The 22,771-nt window shown below is 35.7% G+C and overlaps 1 protein-coding gene across 2 annotated transcripts in view; it reads right to left on the bottom strand.

The window, feature by feature from the left end:
* LOC5574876 (gonadotropin-releasing hormone receptor) overlaps positions 1 to 21,039 on the bottom strand; it is a 293,895-nt gene extending 272,856 nt beyond the window's left edge. For both annotated transcript variants that reach the window (XM_021850179.1, XM_021850180.1), the window contains exon 1: positions 20,243 to 21,039. The gene's annotated coding sequence lies outside the window, so the exon portion shown is untranslated. The remainder of the gene's footprint in view (positions 1 to 20,242) is intronic.
* Positions 21,040 to 22,771: the final 1,732 nt, after the last annotated feature.

Here is a 22,771-nt window from a genome sequence, read left to right as displayed (position 1 = left end):
CGCATTCCGGGGAAGCGTCCTTTCTTCCATTCTTGCCACGTGTAGTGACAGTTTTAAAACCCACTTTTTTGGAAGGAAGTAGTGAATTCAGAGATTCACCCTTCCTTTTGTTAGTTGTTGATACCATGTTTAATTAATAAACGAAAGAAGACGTGACCTTCGAAAGGTTTTTTCCCAAGACGGTGTCCAAGAAGGATTACCACCGCTAGCTTTCGCCAACGGGTCCAACGAAAAATCGAAGGCACGGGTCCAAACAAGGATCGTAAAGGGATCAATAGTAGTAAAAATAGTACTGAAAAGTACTGTTTTAGTAGCACTGAAAAGTACCATTTTTAATTTTAGCACTGAAAAGTACTGTTTGTGTAGCACTGAAAAGTACTGTTTTATTGCTTTAGGTAGTTTTTAAGAAAACTTCCAAGAGCAGAGAGAATTCGTGTACGCACAGCACGAAGGTACGATGCGCACAAACTTTTCGACGTTCTTTATAGAAAGTCAGTACAATCAAATTCCTCAGAGAATATTGAAGGGTGGCTTAAGAACTTCTGCAAATCTCTTGGAAATTATTCAGTTAATATTGTGGGACTTATTCATACTTTCAAAGCGAATTCCATTCCTTCTATGTCTACTTCTTATTTGCAAATAGGTTTCAGGAAAATGTTCCCGGTTAACCTAAAGAATGTTGAACGGCTACTAAAAAAAATAAGTTTTTCCTCGGAATTCCTCCAAAAAATTAATGATTCTGTCAAATCTAATACTAAGTTATTTCGTTGAAAGTTCTATTACAATTTCTGTTGTGAATTTCTTTAAAGTTTTCCCAAAAATTACATTACAAATTCTTCATCCAAGTTCTTCAAAAGCCTTGAGGAATATTACAAAAATACTTCACAAATTGCGTCAAAAATTCTTCTATATGTTGTTTCCTAAAAATTTTGCTTCAGATCACCGGATTATTCAAGAATTGGAAAGAAAATTGTTATTACGTTCTTTCAAACCTTCTTTTGTATGTGTTTCGTTTGAAATTTGATATAAAGTGATTCGTAGAGGAATTTTTAAAGCAATCCCCAAAAAAAAAATGACGAATTCCTGGTTTAATTTTTTAAACAAAAACTATAGAGCGGATAAATTTCAAAAAGTAATTTATGGAAGAATCCTGAGATGATTAATCGAAAAAATGGAGTTATTCATAACTCGTTATGAATGGAGTTATTCATAACTTCGTTATTGCGGTTCAAAGAAAAATAAAAAATTCTGGGAAATGCTAGGATGAATGTTTGGTAAATTTTTCGGAAGAATTTTAGGGAATCAATAATATAAATCTCAAAGAAATCCCTGAACAAATTACTCGAGAAATGTTTGAGTATTTTTGATGAAGACAGGAGAACATTTCAGAACATTTTTTTTTTATTTTGTGTGAAGTATTCATGGATATGTGTTTTTGTACCGACAAACATTGCGTTGAACATAGATACGGGACAAACTGCAAGATCAAACCATTTGAACACCTTGGCTTGGAAGGTAAAGTTGTTCTTGCTCAAAAGAGCTGTAATAAGCATATATGACATATGATATACGCATAATTGCAAAACTGTCTCAAACGTTATTAAACGTTTTAGTTATTGTCCACGAAAAACCTTGAAAATCGTACTTAAATTGGTCATAATGATGTGAGAAGTTATTAGGAAATATTTTTAATAGGTGAAGATGCATCGATATCAAACCTCGAATTTTCAAGAGCTTGTTTTTAGATTTGTATCTTCAGAACCTGACAACCTTTTGCGTTGAACATTTTATTGATTAGTCGCCACCAGCGAGTGACCAAGGAGTTACCGGTTGTCTGCTTCTCTAGACTTGTGCTTTTGAAAATTCGAGGTTTGGCTTCTATGTATATCCACCCTCAAAACCATTGATAACCGAGTGTGTAGCTCGTTGTTATTAAGCAGATAAACTCTTACCCGTAACGCGGGTAGATCACCTTTTCGTGGTGCGTTACGGGGTAAGATCTACCAATTTGAACCCTAGTCTCATCTTGTTTGTCGGGCTAGGGTAATATGTTTTGGTAATTCAAGGATTCGCGGCACAAAGTCCTTGTTACTGGCAACAGTTTCTGAAAATTAATCTATTTTACCTAGCAGATGGTTAAAGACTCGGAGTTGGTCAGTCCCGAGACTACACTCGAAGCCAGGATAACAATCATGAGTATTAGCTCAACAAGGACTGTAAGTACTGGTAATTCAAGGACTCACGTGAATTCTAATTACTAAACAAATTTTCTAGCTTGATTCGGTTTTGCTGCTAACATAAAGCCCCTTTTTTCTAGTATTTTTCTGGGACTAAACTAAAAGCGAAACAAGGATGGGGCTAGAGTTCCGTTGCATGGTCAAATATCAGTAGTACCGATTTGGTTTCTCAGAAATTTAATCGATTATGTTTGCTAAGGGGCGCGCCTTCGCTGAGATGTAAATTTCTATGAAGGGTGTAAATAGCGGGACCTTTTCATGATAGTCGATTTGTAGCAATATCTGAGGAATCAAAACAAGAACTGTACAGAAATCGATGCTTCATTACCTATCAATGGAAATGGAGTAATGCGACATGCACTATACACTAAGGATACGGGTAATGCCACAATAGATCTAAATACTGGTCGCAGTGGCGCATCCGAACAGAGAAAAAAAAAAAAGCAGATAAACGGACCAAAATAAAAACTGTCACCGCTGGGAGACAGATGAGGATCTTCTCTTCGTCGTAGCATTGTGAAATAAAGTGTAAAGCCATTCGTTTGCTCAGTAATAACAAGCTATGGCTTTTAGGACGAGATCATAAATTATACGAGATTTCTCTTTTTATTCGTAGGGGATGGTACACAAATTATGTCACGCTAAATTTCAATTTTTTCGACCCCCTTCCCCCCTTTGTCACACTTTCTGTATGAGTCCTCCGATAATTTTGTAAGGATTGTCACGCATGGCTTAACCCCCTCCCCCTCCCCTTGGAGCGTGACGTAATTTGTGCATGACCCCTAGATACAAAAGTGACTTATCCGCCTTTCAAACAACACAATTTCAGTTATTCGAATTAACTAGTAGAGGGCTTCGTATGTAATAAACCTTGTTATAAGGCATGTAATATACTTGCCCCATGGTGCTGAAAAATACGCTAATTTGGATGATATTTGAGAAGTTTCAAATCTTATATTTTTTATGTTATTTTCTTGATGGCACAGTGCTTATGAAAGGATCAGAAACTAACATCATGAGGCTAAAATGGGTTTGGGATTTTTGTACTTGTTTGCAGTAGTATAATCCCATATTAACCCCTCTACTGGCAGCTTCATTTTTTTTTTTCAAAATATTCAAATCGCGATAACTTTATTTGTTTCTCAATATTTTTGAAAAAAAAAAATTCCATAACTGCTTTCTTCCAAACTCTCTTATTTTCAGAATCTGTATCGGTTTTGAGCATTGGTCATCTATATTCGGAGATATTCCAAAATTCCTTGGGGGACCGACGCATAGCCATAACTCTCGTAATTATCTCTGGCTACAGATTTTTTCTCATATTCGGTTATTCGCTTTTCAAAACTAAACTTTGATGAAAGTCTATTGTGAAACAATTAAACAAATCGGTGTAACTGTTTTTGAGCAATGAGCTTTTATGTTTTTGGTACCTCTCTAGCCGTTACGAGATCTTGAAAACTTCTTAAAACATCATATTGAAATTTTATATGGGAAGTGTCGGTCCCCAAAGGAAAACCGAAATATTTTTAAAACCAGTTGACCAATGGTCAATAGATGGACATAGATTCCAAAAGAAGAAGAGTTTTTTGAGAAGTTGTGAAAAAATGGTGGAAAAATATAGAGAAACAAAAAAGTTATCGCGATTCAAATATATTTTTGTGCTGAAAAAATGAAGCTGCCGGTAGAGGGGTTAAGCTAAATAATAGCAAACAAACTCATGAATATCTCTTCTGCTATCCGTCGAATTGAATTTCTCTCTTCAGCAAATTTCTTTATTATGGTTTGAAGAATGAGCTTTTACAATGGGATAATAAGTTTGTACTTACATTACAGTACAAGCGTGTTTGGAACATACCTCAAAATTTCTTCATAGTAATTTCCATATAAACCTACTTTGTCTTTGGGCCACCTTAAATCACCACCTAGAAAGCTGCGAATTTCACAGAACACTATTTTTATAGTAAGGATAGTAAGGAACATATGTGAGATTGAATTCTCAAACATTTTTCAATTTTGAACCGCCCTAATGTACATAAACACATAGATAGGCAAATTCAAACATATGTGCAAGTCTCTCGAAATCAAACAAAAAAAAATTACTCTGGACCCCCCGACCGATTATTTTGGTTTTAGCAGCAAATGAACGCGAGAAACCTAGACTTTATTGTGGAGAAGTTTCAGACTTACCTATTTTTTTTGTAATAAACTTGTTCTACGAAACACACCGTGTATTACGAGGAATCTTTACAGTAACACCTAAAAGAGTAAATATTTTTTTTTTTTTTTGCAGGAAGTCTGTATAATTTTTGCTACGATTTTTTCAAACAATCCGGAAGAGAAACTTTAGGAAGTACTATGAAATTAAAGTTGGAGAAAAGGGAGATTTTTTTGTTTATTTTTTTCCTGTTTTGGAGCGTCTTGCTGGGTAGTGCTTCGTGAAGCCCAAGCAGGACAGTTCGGTTTTGCGTCGTCCGATAGATTTAGCTCACGGTTTCGCGCGTGTTTTCGTCGCTGGAGATTTTTTGTTTTTATTTTTTTTTCCTGTCTTGGAGCGTCTTGCTGGGTAGTGCTTCGTAAACCCCAAGCAGGACAGTTCGGTTTTGCGTCGTCAGATAGATTTTGCTCATTTAGATTTTTTTTACGTGTATCGTTATTTTATACAATTCGATGACCCTGGAGGGATCGGTTTTGCTTTTTACTGGTTATTGAGCAAAAATATTACAGCACAATCGACAAACATTGCGCAAAATACTATTTATACTATAAATAAGCTATTGTTTTCTCTTTTGATTGCCGGCATTCAAAAGATTAATTTGAAAACGCTTAAACAACAAATATTTATGGTCTATCGCCAGCTTTCTAGGCAAATCCTGACAATATACCTTCCCCAACCTCCAACTCCGTAGCACTTATGAGGGTGTCGCTGAGTCGGTGGCCTCTCATTAAGTAAGTGCTACATCAACATTTCCTTCTCCTATCCCAAGTTACGGTAAAGATGGGCGTGGCCGGGAATAGCGATATTCATGCTTTTAGTTTTCTTGTTTATGATTTGAACAAGGTATACTCCCCTGCCTTGTTCTTGAAAGTAGTCAGGATGAGATTATTAAAAAGAAACATGAATGTTGCTAGTATCCAATCTACGAAGTATACCGTAACTACGCTAACGCTATAAAATTAAAGTTGGAGAAAACTGTTGATGAAAAAAGTTCGTGCAAAGAAACCTTGCTTGACGATCTTGAAGACAGTTTTGGTCTTCTCTGGTGGAATACTTCATGAATGTTTTTAAGCAAGTCGATAGAGATTCTTCGAAAAAAATTCTGGAGAGATCAGAAAGTCTGGAAATGATTTTCCGTGGAAATCCCAGGACAAACTCAGTGAAAACTGGTAAAGGAGTTCTTGGAGAAAGTACTGAAAAGTACGAAAATAATTCATGAAGAAATTCCAGTATTAATTCTCAGAGGAATCTCTTCAAAGCGAAACGAGACATAATAACAAACAAATAAAATAAGTAAAAAATTGTTGAAACTACGAAATTTGTGAAAAGTGTGGTTGTTGGTAGATTACTTCCGTAAAAGAAGTCTTTGCTAGGCCCCCCCTAGGCCCCCTCCAGAAAAAAATCTTAGCTACGCCAATGAATACAAGATTACGATTCTAATACCGTACTTGTTTAAAATCGAGTGCTTCATAGCTTAGTGTTATATGAACACTTCCACAGTATTTACCTGAGAACTTTCTTTGCAAAAGTTGCCATTTTGCATTTATATGTCGTATGGGAGGCACAGTTTCCATTACGACAAGATCTTGGATCAGTCGAGACGCTTTTGTTATTAAAATTTCCACTTTTTATTAGGGGCGATCCATTAATTACGTAAGACAATTTTCAGGGTTTTTCAACCCCCCCTCCCCCCATGGTAAGATTTTTTGTATGAAAATTAAAAATAAATTATATGACGCGTAAGAAATACCAAACCCCCCCTCCCCCCATAAACCCTTACATAATTAATGGACAGCCCCTTAGGGTCTCGCCGTTACGTAATTTATGGATGGTTGCTTATAGACGCGGATGTTATTACGATGCCGAGGAAAACTCTGTGCAGCATCTTCATGAATTTTATCATGTTTTCTCTACTATGGAGCGACTATTAGGCAATCGCTTTGTGACTTTTGACCACTAGACTGCCCATAACTGCATATTTGTAATATTCGGCAAAAGTAGGCATTGAGTAAATGGGATACCAAGTTTGCATTTTACTGCGGTATGGGAGGAAACTGAAATTTCAAAAAATCATTATGAATTCAAATGAGCTTATTTGAGGCTGAAATTTTGTACAACTTATATCGCATATTGGGTGAATAGTCAGAAAATAATTCTGATAGAAATTTCGTTGCTTCTACATTATTTGGCTCATGTATAATCTCAATGTGACTGTTATGCGGTTACAATTGCCAATGTGACAAAACAACTTGGTATTTTTTTTTCGAATTTTCTTGAACAATCTCACAGATTTTAGTAAGTTGATCGAAAGTATTTATCATTTGATGACTCTCCATGGCATTAACTCCAATTTGTCAAAAATGTCGAATGTGACTGTTATGCAGTTATGGGCAGTAAAGGTTTTAACAAGAATCAAATACGTTAACAAATTGATCGCTAAAATGATTCCATTTTGTAAATTATGCCTATCGCCCATTGGTCCAAAGATCAGTTATGCCAAACGTTCATTATGTCTATCGTTCTTATGCCTAACGTCGTGCACCCAATCTTAGAAGCACTTGCATAGTTTTTACCTCCAAAGTTTCTTTGCCAATGGGGCTCTGCACAAAAATCAGTCCCTCTTTTTCACACGTCCATGAAATTAGTAAACAACAAGGCCAGTAAACGTCAAAATCCTATACAAAATCAAAACAGTGCAGAGCCCCATGGATAATTTTGCATGTGTAGGGTTTCGTTCTACTTCGTCGTATCAAACTTAAGGAGCAAGTAAAAATGAAGCAAATGTCAAAAATAAAAAAGCAGTTTCCGCCCTTAAAATCAACAAAACCAAACAGTTGGCAATAGCTCTTCGTGCGTGATATACGTGTTTATCATAAGCTCCAGTTATTCGACTTTTTTTTACGGTTTCTGTGTGACAGAATTTTGCATCCAACACAAAATGCCTGCGCATAGGAAGAATACCCTAGTTGTGGACTTCAGCACCCTGCCAAAGCGGCCAGTTTTGGACCAGGTCGAGGAATTCCTCAAGAAAAAACTCAAGCTTGACATGGCCGATGTCAAGAGCATCCAATTGCACCACCTCGGAAATTGTGTGTTCATTGAATTGAACATTGCGGGCGTAGCACCACGGCTACATAAGCAGCACCATCTACGGCATTCGTTTATTTACGAAGGAGTGGATTATTTCGTCCCGGTGTATGTGGACGGATCCACCACTACTGGCCAAATTCACGATCTGCCGCCGCAGATGGCTAATTCGCTCATCACTCAAAATCTGCAACAGTACGACCAGGTACTTTCCATCCAAAACGATGTTTGGAAAAACTATATCTCGGGGGTTCCGTACGGCGTTCGCGTTGTTCGTATGAGTAGAGTTTTCAATCCCGGGAACATTTCCCGGGAAATGAGATTTCCCGGGATTCCCGTTTCCCGGGAAATGATTTCCTGTTTCCCGGGATTCCCGTATTTCCCGGGTAGTTCTATTGAGAAATAATTGACCATCCATTTTCAAACCTTAACTATCGTATAATTTACTTTTCATATCAGTCTTACCAATGCAATTATCTTGCTAGATCACTAGCTATACTTGGATATTGATTTGTTGTTTTTTTTTGTAATCAAATAGTTGTTGATAAAATTGATGGCACTTTGACGATATGTTTTTTTTTTTCAAATAGATTATATGCTATACAAAATATAGGATTTTTCGAGGGATCATCCATCAATTGAGGACGCTCATAAGGTTTTCATGGATTTAACCGTCACATTTTCCATCGTTAGACTCTAGTTGGTTTTTATTCTAGGTTCAATTTAATGTTGGTACAGGTCGGACTCGATTATCCGTTGTATCATTTTTTTTCACTCCGGATAATCGAATCTGCCTAATAATCGAATCATTAAAAGAAAAAATAATATCTGCATTAAAAGAACTTTAATATTATATTTTTTCGTTGTTTTGTTTGTATAATGCAGTGGCGTAGCCAGAAGTTATTTTTAGGAACATTAGAAGTCTTGGGAACAAATTAATTTGACCAGCAAACAAAAACCTCGTTTTCAAACCCCCTTTTTTACCTACATCTAAAGCTGCAAAACCATTCATATTGTATATTGCAATACATAATTTGGTATTGCAATAAATTTATGCATAAAATCTCAAAAACAAGAATATCAAAGAACAAACTCCGGATAATCGAGTCCGTCCTGTACATATTATTTGAACTTCATACGATGTGTCAAGAATAATCTCCACATGGACTCAATATCATAATTTGTGTTGTTCTGAAACCTAGCGTACGTTTTTGAGAAACATCAATAAATTACTTAAAAAAGAGAATGTAGGTACCATACAAGTTTACTGGTATAAAAAAATAAAACAAAAATACGAATAATTAAAAAAATCATCAAATTTGCTTAATTTTCACGTCTTTGAAAATTTCCCGGGATCCCGAAATGGCAAATTTATTTCCCGTTTCCCGGGAAATCAAATCCCGGGAAATTTGAAAACCCTACGTATGAGGATGGAGAAACCGCTGCCGGTAGTTATATGGCGATATAAATCATAAAAATCTAAACATTTTCAACATTTTCATTACGCTGATAGAAATGCTAACGATACTTTGCAAGTACGCCATCAATGGCACTGGTTTTAAATAAGGTTTTAATCGATCTCTATGAAAAATAAAATTAAAATTTGCATATTTTGTTTGGAAACTACATTGTTGATATACAGCCTAAATTCGAAAAAACTCGAAATTCTAGAAACATTCACGAAGCCGAAAATAATGTCTCCCCTCCAAATCCCTCCATGTGTCTCTATATGAAACTTACTTATGTAGTTATATTACATTTTGCACATAAATGCAGCTGCGACCGTTTGCGACCAGATTGGTGGTAATCGCTTAAGTGTCATATATCCAGTTTACCAAAACATAACTTGATTAACAACAAATGGTAGCTGTCAAGTATCCTAATTTTGAGTTTTAGTAGGCTGCTCAACCACGTAGAAAGCCTTTATTGTACAGCTTCTGCGGCTTTGTTCACTGGTACATGACGAATTTCATGTCAAATCGGTCAGTCACAGAACTCGACCATCCTCAATTTGGATTAAATTTTGCACATGTTTTTGGTATGGTAGAATAAGTGTTTTCCATAGAAAAAATTGTCATTTTGACTCAAGCATAACTTTTGAAAATGGCCTATAAATGAAACTTTGTCTCAATCATCTGTTTACTTTCAAGATTATATGGTGAATATTAAAAAAAAATTAAAAATGGAGTTTTTGAATAATTTTAAATTTATGTTTTATTTTTGAATTTTTCATGTAAATAAATAATATATTGTTTTCTTATAGTTCAAACGGTTCACTACAACTTCTTCACAGAAAATTTTTCTCTAAACTCAACAGTTTCCGAGTTGGATTTTTTTTAAATAAGTTGCATGCAAACAATTATAGGCCATTTTCAAAAGTTACACTTGAGTCAAAATGATCAATTTTTCTATGGAAAACACTTATTCTACCATACCAAAAACATGTGCAAAATTTAATCCAAATCGAAGACTATCGAGCACGATTTTTATTTTTTTCGACTCATTCTGGATGGAATTCGTCACATGTAAGTGAATGAAGCTGAAATCATGGTAAAATCACTCAAGTCAATACGTGGAGGTGGAGAGGGCGAAAACCTTAGCACCTTCCCCTCTTAGTAGAAGCAATGTTTTGCGTGTAGAACACGAATATATATCAAATCGCATGAATTTATGACTAATTTACCCACTTTCGTATTTATGACCACCCTCCTTTGTAGCTGGAACCACTGTAGGATGGTAAGGAAGATACGGGAGGTTGGAGTTTAAATTACAAATATATTATATTAACAATATGAGTCACTCTCTTATATTTCTGGCGACCCCCTTTTCAGTGATTGTAGCGCCACACAAGGCAAACGTGGCAACTAATACACTCTGAACATTCAAAGCTCATCAAAGTGACACTAGTGACACTTCATATCATATCCAGCGTAATATATGAAAAGTACCAAGCTAAAATCTGAATGAACTTTCTCAAAGTTTCAAAAAAATTTGTACACATGCGATAGAAGACTATTCTGTATTGCTAACATAATTATTTACTGAAACATTGTACAAACTTTGAAAAAGGGACAAATAAACAGTCAAATTAAGTACTACGTAATTCATACACCGTGCTTCATAAGAGTTTGTAAATGAAGGCGTTAGTATTATGATCGAATACTTTGCATTGATTTCACAGCGGAAGGTCGCTGAATCATTTGCCGTTATAAAAAAGGTCGACAGCATCATGTGTCGATTTTAGACAACTTTGTAAGTTTTCCAGGGTGTATGCTGATTTATGTGACTAATTTACTACAGAAATCTGTTTTTAGGTGTTAAGGTATACGAAACAACTATTTTTTTTTGATTTCGTCACTAAACAACTATTTTTTTTATGATTTTGAAAAGTATTATATCTGACAATTTAGGACGAACAGCGAATTTTGTATGGAAGCCAGTGTTGGTAGATTCACACTCAATTTTGATGTACAACCACTTGCTCGTGCTCATGCCGTCAAAAATGAATGGGGAATCAATGGTATTAAACTGATTATATTACTAACGCTCTTTATGCGAAGTATGCTGGCATTGAAATTTGTGCGCATCGTTGATGATTGTTGTTAATTCATTTCATGATGTTGAATTAATATTAGTATCATCATATTTTCTGCAAGTAAGCGCATATAGTGATACTTTTTCGAATCACTATCCGCTTCACAGACTGATTATCATTACTTTGAAATTACGAGTTTGAAGTCCAACATGGCTATGGACCTATGCACGGTTTCACTATTAAACGTTTTAGCGGTGCCGTGTTATTCATGTGACCATGAAAAGCAGTGAATTCGGCACCGCTTAAACGTCAAATTAGTAAACTCGTGCATCGGTCCATTAAAAAGAAAGACGGGCTACTTGGCTTTAAATAAAGTGAAGTATGCCACCGTTGAAATTTGCAAGCGTCAAAATATGTTGAAGTAATGATGCACTGTCATAGTTAAAAAAGTATCAATATACATCTTCTACATTTACGGGAAAAGCAAAATTAGCTAAGATTATAACAATTATTGGGAGTTATTCAACAGTCATGTCCTAATTGAAAGACATAGAGCGTCTTACTTTCGACGTTATCGTAAGTTGAATTAATCTTTTATTTCCGTTTATGATTTTGGTTGTGCACGGTACATTTTCAAATGTTAAGCTCGAACTCTGCAAATCTAAAATCAAAACAATAGGCCTTTTCATATGACAGGTCCGTCTATGCATTTTTTTACATCGGTGGAGGACCGGTGCTAACACGGGCCTGTCATTTTCATTGAAGAACTGTCAAAGTGCTTCAAGATCAGCTGATTTTAAACGTCAAATGGAAAGGCCTATGAGAAATGTCACCGAGGGACGTCAAATCAGTGTACACGATCAAAAGGAATTAATCATAGCATGGTTTAGTCACCTTTTTCGTCAACAGATGGTGCTGTTGGCAATGCTGGAGGGGTCGCCAAATTTGTGTATGAGATAAGTGGAAGTGAACCATATTGTTAATATAATATATTTGTTAAATTATCTTTTTAGTTTTGAATCACAGTGCACATAAGAATACTAAGCTTAAGAGCAGGCTTTGTCTCAGAAGGGACGTAACGCCAAACACTGTATTGTGATGATCATATCCGAAATGCATAGGCCATTTAAAGCTGTCTGAAAAAAACTTTATAATTCCAGATGAAACCCGTAGGCGTAAATAGGAATTGAACTTAGGAAGAGGAAGAGGGGGGTGGGTTTGAGTTGCGCTTCCCTTGCATAATGCAAACTATCATTAGTTCAGAGTACATTCCTGAATTATTAAGATACATTAAATCATATTTTCACCAATGTCTCACAAGGATGGATCTCCTTTCCAAATGCTCCGATTGCTCTTAAGGCCCAAGTAAAAATGGAAAAAATGTCAAAAGTGAAAAAGCAGTTTTCGTCGTTAAAATCAACAAATCAAAAAAAAAAAAAAAAACACGTGGGTATTTTATTTCTAAAATAAAAAGGCTGTGTGTTTTAAATTTTTCCAATTTATTGATTTCAAGGTCGAAAACTGTTTTTACATTTTTGACATTTGGTTCATTTTTACTTGCACCTTAAATGTTTACCATAGTTTGGTCATAATTCGAAATTTGTATAATAGTCAAATGTATTAAATGCTATGTTGTTTAATAAATTATATTATGCCGAGATTGTGACTGTTCATTGGAGGATGGATTACCAATTGGTGAGCTCGTTTCATGCTTGTGATAACACAAATTTGTTTCGTGGCTTCTCTACATTTATGTTGAAAAAACTCTTGGTGGTACGGCACAATAAATGACATTCCTGTTCCTACTACTCCTGTTTTATAAAAATAATTGAGAAACGCATAGGGTAAATGATGGCTTCGGCACCCTGAGGGTATTTTCGGCAGCACTCACTTATCGTCCTTGTTAAAATTTATCTACGGAACAAGAGTTACCTTCAATGTACTCAATATATTCCTTGAACTATAATCTTCCATGTAAACCTCATCTTTCACAAAAATATTATATAATATGGGTTTTATCATTGAATGATATAAATGCTTACGAAATTATTGTCATTTGTTAGCTGTCGAATAAAACAACACAAGAACAGCTTGAGAAAAACTCACCACTTTGAAATGTCCAATTCTCCGCTCCAATACCAATTTTTCAAAAAAGTTACGCACCGATCACTCATGCAGTATTTAACTTTTGATTTATCTATAAAGCACTCAAAAATACCGAATTTTTATGCTTCAAATCACGAATTAAAATTAATGCACTTTGCTTTCCTCGGCAATCACTTTTTATTATGGGAATAGGCTGCCAGAAAACCATATTCAATTGCGGTGTGTTTTTTATTCTCTATTTAAATTCATTGAAAAATTGATCACAAATTATTAATTCATTGGAATTAGGCAACAAAACATACGTCTTTCGATAGGTTAACTATTTTGGCAACACTCCTGTTGTTCCACAGGCAATAAGAGGATAATGTATTTATGTCAAATCATAAGTGAATTGATTTACAAAGGGCCAATTCTGAATTTCTAGTACACTTAGAATAATATGAACGTAAATCAATTTTGCGTTACCTTTAGCGATTTTTTGCGTATAGACACTAGGGTGCGGCTTATTTTTCAAAAGTTCACAAAACCAAAAAATCGTGTGCTCTTATGATTTAAATCATATTAGAAGAGAAACTTCAAAGTTTGAGCCAAAAATATTAAGATTTAGGGTTCGTTAAAATCTCATGTAATTGTGCAGGTTTTGTTGAATAACTTGGTCAAAACATTTTTTTAGTGAAATGTGGTGCATCAAAAGTTTGAAAACAATTAAGTTAGCTTCTAAACCATGCAAAAAGATTTGGAATCGATTGAGTATTCATGAAGTCATGGTCAAACTAAGATATTTTTTTAGTAAATGAGTACGAGTAAACTACTTTTTTTGAAACTAGTTTTGATTTTACACAAATTTGATATGCTACAAAGTTTTCATAAATTTAATTTTTAAGATAATGGTGCTTAGAGTTATATATTTCTCAGGAGCACAGAAATGTACTGATGAGCCTCCAACCAATCCGTCTCTCAGCTCATAGGAATCCTAGTGTGTTGCGCTAGAAGGAAGCTCACGAAAATTCTAGAAGCGCGCGCTAGGTGATGTGCTCTCGGGGAGACTCGTCTCATGCGCTGCTCGGCGCTACGGCGCACCATCGGTATCCAAGTTGTGAAATAACTGCTTAGTAACGAAAAGCCTCTACAACTATTTTCGCCTCATTATGCAGGTGTCTAGATGGTCTACATGATATGTCGAAGACTCGCGATCCAAGGTTACAATTTCAGTTCTCATTGTAAACTTTTGTAATCACTTCAATTATAGCGCTGAATTTTAAACAGCACATGTGACGGAGCGCATGAGACCGCAGTGAGACACATCTCAAGAAAAATGAGGCGCACCAAAAAAGGTCTCACAATGTACAGCACGCCCGTGAGCTTGCAAGCAATGAGGCTCCTGCACCTAAGGCTACAGCACGTGCACAGTAACTCTAAATTGGTGCTGAAAGTTGCAAAATTGTTTAGGAATTACCAAAGTTATGGTGACATCACTGAAGGTCATTTTTTATAACTTGAAAATTTACCTTCAAGACGCTTGCGCCCCCTCTAAATCTTAATATTTTTTGCTCAAACTTTGAGGTTTCTATTCTAATATGATTTGAATTCATAAGAGTACAAGAATTTTTGGTTTTGAGAGCTTTTGAAAATTAAACCGCACCCTATTTAACAGTAGTGTGAGTAGCGAAAAGGGGCATGCATGTAACCCATTCAAACGCAACTCTGAAATTCATGTAATCCGATAATCGTGTTCCGTGGATTTTTCTTGCAGAGCACAATATTATGAATCAATTACACATGATGTCACGCTGAACCTTCTAGGTTGGATTCACACTTGCTGCAAGTTTATAACCATGACATGGCAATTTTTACAGCCGAAATGCTGCCATAGATAGATTGAATACAAAAAAATATTCGATGAAATAAATGAAAACGAAATTAGGCAGCGTCTATTTATGACATAACGTTAAAATGTACAATTTTCAACCATGTACCCCTCCGCAAAGGTCTTTGCATGAAAAAAAAAATGTGTTTGAGCCTACTCCCCCCCTAGAGCGTTATGTAATTTGTGGACGGCGCCTTAGTCTGCATTAATTTAGTGGCGTTGTGTATTCAATTTGACTCTCTGCTATTTTATTTATACCGTAATCCGGGGTAACATTGATCAGCGGGGTAAAATTGATCGGGATGACTTATCTTGTTAAACGTTCAAATAAAGAATTATTGATGAAACATTTTCGAACCATGAATGGTGCCTCTCTTTCGTATATTCATAAGCTAATGATAATTAAGGTTTTTGCCAAAATTGCGTTTAGTTCATGCGCAAATTTGTCAACTTTTTGAAACAATGATTTCTATCATTTTCACTGACACTATCGAAAATTCATGTCTCACATGAGTTCTGCAGACGATGTGATCAAGGAAAATGCGGTTCTTACTAAAAATGGCATCGCCGAAAACGATTCCGTTGTCAAATCTTTATAAGTTTATTCAATTAGGCAACATTAACTAATTATTATTACGAATGTAGAATTTCCTGAGGAAATTGCCTACTTTTAGGCGTATTCCGCGGTTCAAGGTGTTTTTAATTTTGAAATAACTCAAAAAGTAAATGACTTGTAAGAGTTTTGTCTTCATATTCGGCTTCAGGGGCCCTGATTTTAGTAAGTAACGACATTTCCAATATTAGCGAACGTTGTTTACTTGGGTGATCAATGTTACCCCATATCAGCTGAATCAAAAAATCACTTAAAACATTTATTTAAACATGTTTAAATCTTTCGAAAAACAAAATAAAGTACATAGTTAGGAGCGGTGGGTGCCAGTACTTGTTTTAAAAATATGAAACTTGTAACATTTGTATTGTGAAATGAAAAATTTAAGAAAAACTAAAAAAATGATCAATGTTACCCCGGATTACGGTAACTGCAATTCTGTTCTCAGTGTAGTCTGTATTTTCTGCATTGGCCTTTTGTCATCAAATACGAAATGTTACCAATACATAAACTAGTTTTTGCGCAGTTTTGGATTGCTGAAGTGAACATTTTTATTGCCGACAAAAGTAATTGCATTGCCGAAAAAGCAAGTGCCTCGTGACTTTGGAGAGGAAAAATAGAAGATTAAGAGAATAAAATAGTGGTTTGTATATAATAATTAATGAATGAAGAGTGCTCAAGTGTAGTTCATGTGTCTCTTTCTAATTTTTGTGCTCTATTGTTGCGTAAAATTGCCCTCTTAAAAGTTCGGTTGCTTAGGCTGCCGACAATACGTAAGTTCTCCTACCTATTATTGTATTCATTTGTCGTAATTTCTTAAAATAACCTTTGAATAGTGACATTAAAAACTCCTTCCAGTGAAAACCATGGCGATGCAGAGGTGATCTCGTTCTCTAGTAGCAATGGGCGACACATAATATAAAGAAACACATAATTATTTTTCGAAGATCATCACTATACAATATACAGCAACTTAGTTAAATTAGTTTTATTTTGTATTTATTTTTTATTTTATGTTGTATTTGTTGAAAATTCTTTGACCCTTGAAGTATTTAATAAAAAACTATTATCAGCTAGATAACCAGCGAATTTCAACCGTACAAAAGATAAAAAATATCAACCTTTTCTTGGCTTAACTTAAGGTGAAGATGGATCGAAGCCAAACCTCGAATTTTCAAGAGCACAAATCTAGAAAACCAGACAATCGTTTGCGCTGAAAATTAAACTCACTGATTACTCGCTGGAGCTGGCAGTGAGTTAAGTTTTCAGCGCGAACGGTTGCCAGGTTCACTTGATTTGTGCTCTTGAAAATTCGATGTTTGGCTCCGATACTTCTTCACCTTAGACTGATTTCACATATCAATGGATGCTATTCCGTGATTTACCGAAGTCAGTAAAGATGCACAAAGAATCAACTAGAAGTTCGGCATCAGGGCCTCTATTTATACAGGGTCAATAATGGCACTGGTCACGTCCTTGCAGTCAGGTATGATTGGGGGTTGTTTGGAACACGACTGCGTTGATGACATTTGATAGCTGTTTTCTTCAATCATCATCCATCATTGAAAAAGCAAAGCTACTATGTTCAATTTTGTAACATGTCAGCAATTGCGCCATTTAGCAGCAGCTCTAAATGCAGGGGAATGAGGAATGTCGTATTTCCGATGATTTTTTACAATTTTTCTGTAATTCGGATACAAAAATGATGTACTACAATAATGTTCAGAAATGACAAAGGAATGATACTACGGTTGAACTTTTATGATTAGGCATGCGGTTAAGAATCTCGTAAAACAAAAACTGAACAGAAATATATGTTTTACAGGTACTTTAATGAACAGAAATCAATTTTATGAGGTCTAAACCATTTCTAATCGGCATACAGTGTTCTCAAAAGTTGTTAAGTACTAATAATATGTTCAACTAGTGGTATTTATTTTGATTTTAGTTTTTCCAAATTCTCGTTAGAGTTTTTTAAATGTAAAAAATAGCCAAAAAAACACAAATCCGACTTGAGGCACCTCTTAATCTTCTCCAAATTGAATGAAAATTTGTCTGGTAGTTTGTTTTAGTATTGCAACTAGGACTAGGGGGTGACTGGTTGAATTCCAGAAATATTGATTTTTGCAAAACTATCTAATGGGGAGGTTCATTGGGTCACAGGAATCACTTTGATAAGTGATAAGACCATGGTAAACAATTATTTGTGAGCAGGGTTGGATTTAAAAATATGGGGACCCCTGGGCCAGTGCTTTGTGGGGGCTTTTTCCGTAAAACAATTTAAACTCTTTAAACTCTAATGTGTAGCTTATCTTGATAGATAGGCTTATTTCGTCTGCGACTCACAGACTTCTCCAGATTCGAGTTCTCTTAGAAACAAACAATAACTGAAACTGTAGGATCAAAAACAATGAGAAAAACATTCTAATATAAAATTAAAAACTCTACATTTTCAAATCATTCGATGTGATTTAAAAAATTGGCACATATAATTGTTTTTTTTTTTTTTTTTATTATTAATTCTTAAATGTTCAATAATGTTAAGTCGTATTTTGTGGGGGCCCGGGGCCATGGCCCCCTTGGATCCCCCCGTAGATATGGCCCTGTTTGTGAGATATGGACATGCTTACATATATATTATTTTCAGTTGATATGAAAATTTCCAAGTAGAGAAAATAATGTCGACACTTGAAGTGACGAACCATTCAAAGTTTGTTGAACAAACAGCAAATCGAAACATTCCTACAGCTGTCAGGGCGAAAGCATGTTTTATCATGTTTTTCTTATTCTTCTTCTTTCTGGCGTTTTGTCCACACTGGGACAAAGCCGGCTTCTCAGATTAGTGTTCTTATGAGTACTTCCACAGTTATTAACTGAGAGCTTTCTTTGCCGATAGACCATTTTTGCATGTGTATATCGTACGAAGATACTCTATGCCCTGGGAATCGAGAAAATTTCCTTTACGAAAAGATCCTCGACTAGCGGGATTCGAACCCACGACCCTCAGCATGGTATATTTTTCTTAAATGAAAAGTAAAACAAAACTTTGGCTGGACCATCACAGAACATTCTTATGCCGATAATTGCAGTTGTGAACCATTCAAAGTTTGTTGAATAAAATTAATCTGTTGCAAGTCTACGCTTATAGTGTCGAACCATTCGAAGTTTTTTTTTAAATAAAATAATAAAGGTAAAAATAAAGGAGAATTGGGAAAAATTGCAAAAGATAAATTATTCATGTATAAAAGCTTATCCGACACTCAGTGTGACGAATCATTCATAGTTTGTTGAAAAATTATATTTACATCCCACCGTTGTAACGATTAAATAGGTGTGAATATTTTACAAATTTGAAATAAAGGCATGAAACGAGCTCACCAATTGATTCTTCATCCTTGACTGAGCAGCCACAATCCACTGTCAGCTTCACTTAATGCATACAGACCAACTAAGATAAGTTACCATATGGAAACACAATTTTAAAACTTTTGGAAAAAATCGACAACCCAATTTCGAGGTTTTGTAAGTGTTGATCATAAATTACATTGTGTTTTTGGAGTAATGAATAGAAATAGGGTGTTGTTTTTTTTCTACAAAATTTCTGGAAAATGTGACTCCGAAGAATGAATGCATTAGCGTCCCGCTATAACAGTGAATCAATCGAGCCACAATGTCACACAAAACAAGTTGAATAATTGTATTAAAATTTATATGCTTTTAACACATGATTGGTCATATTTTTTACAATGAAAGCAAAACGTTTTTGACCTTCAGGCCGATTTCGTGGATTGTCAGTTATGCTTATAGTTATGCGATAATTAGTTATGCTTCCACTCGCAGGCATGTTTTGCAATGCTGGGCCTATTGTGTAAGTAGAGTCGACCAAAATGACTCGACTGCAGTCATTAACGAACAACACTTGGCTCAACATGATTTTGTCACTCGAATTCGAATTTGTGATTGGATTACTATGAGAGTCAACGAGTGACTTCGGAATCAACTGTGAAAGCGTACTTAAATTCTCCAACTCGATTTCATTTGAAAGCAAAGAGCAAGTTTACAACCACACTCCTCACCCCACCCCAAAATAAATTCTTCGTTACGCTACTGCCAGCGATCTAACATCAATAGATTTTTTAATATCTGAGCGTAATGACCTACGAGTTATAGACGAATCTCGCCGATGCCTAGAAAACATTTTGGTTTATTGTTGCAAGAGCTATTTTAAGCTGTCATAAAACCATGACAAAACCTAGAATATTACTTAAGATAGCTTTCAGGTACACATGAACATTCTAAATATAAGTGCAAAAACTGGAGATAAATTTAAATTCGGAATGAAGATGTTTTCAAATGGTAAATTATGTATGTATGAAGTTTGATTGATCATTTCCTTTTTTTGTTTTTCTTATTGTTCTAGCGATTAACCAGTTCGGGCAATATAATTTTTACTGCCTGACGCAAGATATATTTAAGATGCGTATGAATATAAATTAAAACAAACAGCTATATAAAGTTTACCAGTGTAGTAAATTTTACGATTAATAGTTATTATTAATATAATAATTCTACTAATGTACTTTACCTTATTCATTCACTCGTTCACATGAAACAATCTACAAAAAGCACTGGATCTATAACCGTTGAACCACCCAACACTTTCACTCTGCTCAGTATTCCAATTCAAATTTAATGGAACCTATTTTCTGGATGAAATCACACTTTTTAAACGACACTTAGTGCACTCGCTTCATACGCCCGAATTATTCCACCAAATCCATTCCGGTAACATTTATTCCATTGGTTTTGCTATTTATTTCCAGCCCAAACAACAGCTCCACATTATGGACGAACGCATTGACTATTACACTTTGTTAAATCCCTACGACCACTCAATGCGTACCGGTTGAATGCAGCTTACAATTACTATCTCTTTTATCACCAATTTGTCGATGAACTATTATCACCGCAATTCCACTTAGATGCTACATATATCCAAATCATCACGTGTGTACTCTCATTCTAGAGCATTATTATCATCCAGTATACGGTAGGGCTCCTGTAGCACATTATCACTGATATCCCACCCAGACTTCACAGGAATTTTTCACGATTTTTAGATCAACAAGTGTTGCACTTGTTTGAAATTAATACTCCACAAAATTTATACTCGTCGAGCACAATTTTTGTCCGCTCTCAACTAACCCAAGTATTTTAATCAAGCTCTATGTAGCACATGACCCACAGAATACAAGTAGAACCGAGTCCAGAATTGCGCGAACTCCAACAAAATTAGGGGGAATAACTACTAAATATCACACGGTAGCAATCGCGACGACTTCTTCTCCAGTGGAGTCCAACTAGGAACGATCCTATCGCACCGGCATCCGACTGTTTACTAAACTGGAAGTTCACTTGGCAAAGCAGCAGAAGCTCCCCATTGCGTGTCCCGTAGCAGAAGTGGTGGATAACAACAACACATGCTACGGACTATACCCCACGCTGTCCCGCGGTACTCTCCAGATCGTTTTTTATTAGAAAAGAGAGTCTGCATCGAATCTGTGCTCACTAATCGTGTTCTATGGCTAAACTACCAATTTTGACAAAATAAAAAAAACGTTCGGCTACTTCTAAGTTACGCTTCAGATAGTAAACGCCTAAAAATCAAAAAATATTCAGTGATGTTTGAACGATGCATCATCATTCATCGATATTATCAGAAAAAAATAAACCAGTAAATTTAGTTCAAAGTTTTAAAAACCTTTACTCAACCTCTGGGAGAAGTTTTGCAATCATTCAGGTACACAATTTTGAGTTATCCAAAACTCTCATTTAAGTTTTATGGCATCTCATTCGTTCACTGAACATGGTTGCAACCACGAACAAGAGGAAGGGCGAATCTCTGAATTCACAACTTCCCCCCAAAAAAAGGGGAATTTAAAACTGTCACTAAACGTGGCACAAATGGAAGAAAGGACGTTTCTCAGGAATGCGTCTAGAAATTCATCAAGAAGATTCTTCAATGATTTTACCCAGAAATTATTTCGGAGACTTTCAGAGAATTAATCCGAAGATTTCATCCAGGAATATCTCTGTAGATTTGCACCAGGAATTTATCCACAGATTTACTCCGTGAATTCCTCAGAGGATTCCGATGGTTATTCTTCCGGGGATTTCGTCCAGAATTTTCTCTGGGGATTTCATACAGAAATTCATTCGAGGATTTTTTTCAGAGAATTTCCTCCAGGAATTTCTCTTGAGTATTAAACCAATGATTTCTCCGGAGAGTTTTTCCGAGAATTCCTCCGGGAATTTCAAGGATACCTCCGGCGATTTGCACAGGAACTCCTCCGGAAATTTTCTCCAGCAATTTCTCAGGGTATTTTCAATAGCTATTGCTCAGAGGAATAAGTCCTGAAATTCCTCGGGGAATTTCGTCCTGAAATTCTTCCGTGTATTCCACCAGTATTTTTTTTAAGAAACTACTGTAGAAGTTTCTTGAAGTATTCCTTCAGATATGATTGCAATGATTCATTTTTATTATTGAAAAAATTCTCCCAGTTATTCCTCGAATGATTCCTCAAAACGTGTCTATAATGACCCATTTCGCATAAAGACGTTTCGCACAAGGACGTTTCACATACGGACGTTTTGCATAAACCAGTTTCATAGAAGAACAGGTAGCATTTTAAAGAAGGCATATAATTCTCATTATGCCAAACGTCCGTATGCGAAACATCCTTATGCGAAAGGTCTCTATGCGAAATGCGGCTCTAGGGTTTACTTTAGAAATCGCTTAAGGATTGTTTCAAAAATTCCTGTAAAGATTTTTTTTAGAAATTTCTCCAATTATCCTTTCAGAACAACCTCCAAGGTTCTCCTAAAATTTCATGTGGAAGTTCATTCAGGAATTCAGGGAGTAATTTCTTTGGAGATCGCTCCAAAAATTACTTCAGCAAATTTGTACAACAGTTCCACAGCAACACATCGGATCGCAGCAAGCCATGCGCGCGGGCGGCTGCGTTTTGAACTTTGTGTCACGTTTACCTCGTCCGCGTTCTTTCGCTTTTTTTCCCATTTCGCTGGTGAAAAACAGATTCGGCGGATGGTGCTA

This window comes from Aedes aegypti, chromosome 3 (genome assembly GCF_002204515.2).
Source record: "Aedes aegypti strain LVP_AGWG chromosome 3, AaegL5.0 Primary Assembly, whole genome shotgun sequence".
Classification (NCBI taxonomy): domain Eukaryota; kingdom Metazoa; phylum Arthropoda; class Insecta; order Diptera; family Culicidae; genus Aedes; species Aedes aegypti.
This window is presented reverse-complemented; position numbering and strand designations above follow the sequence as displayed.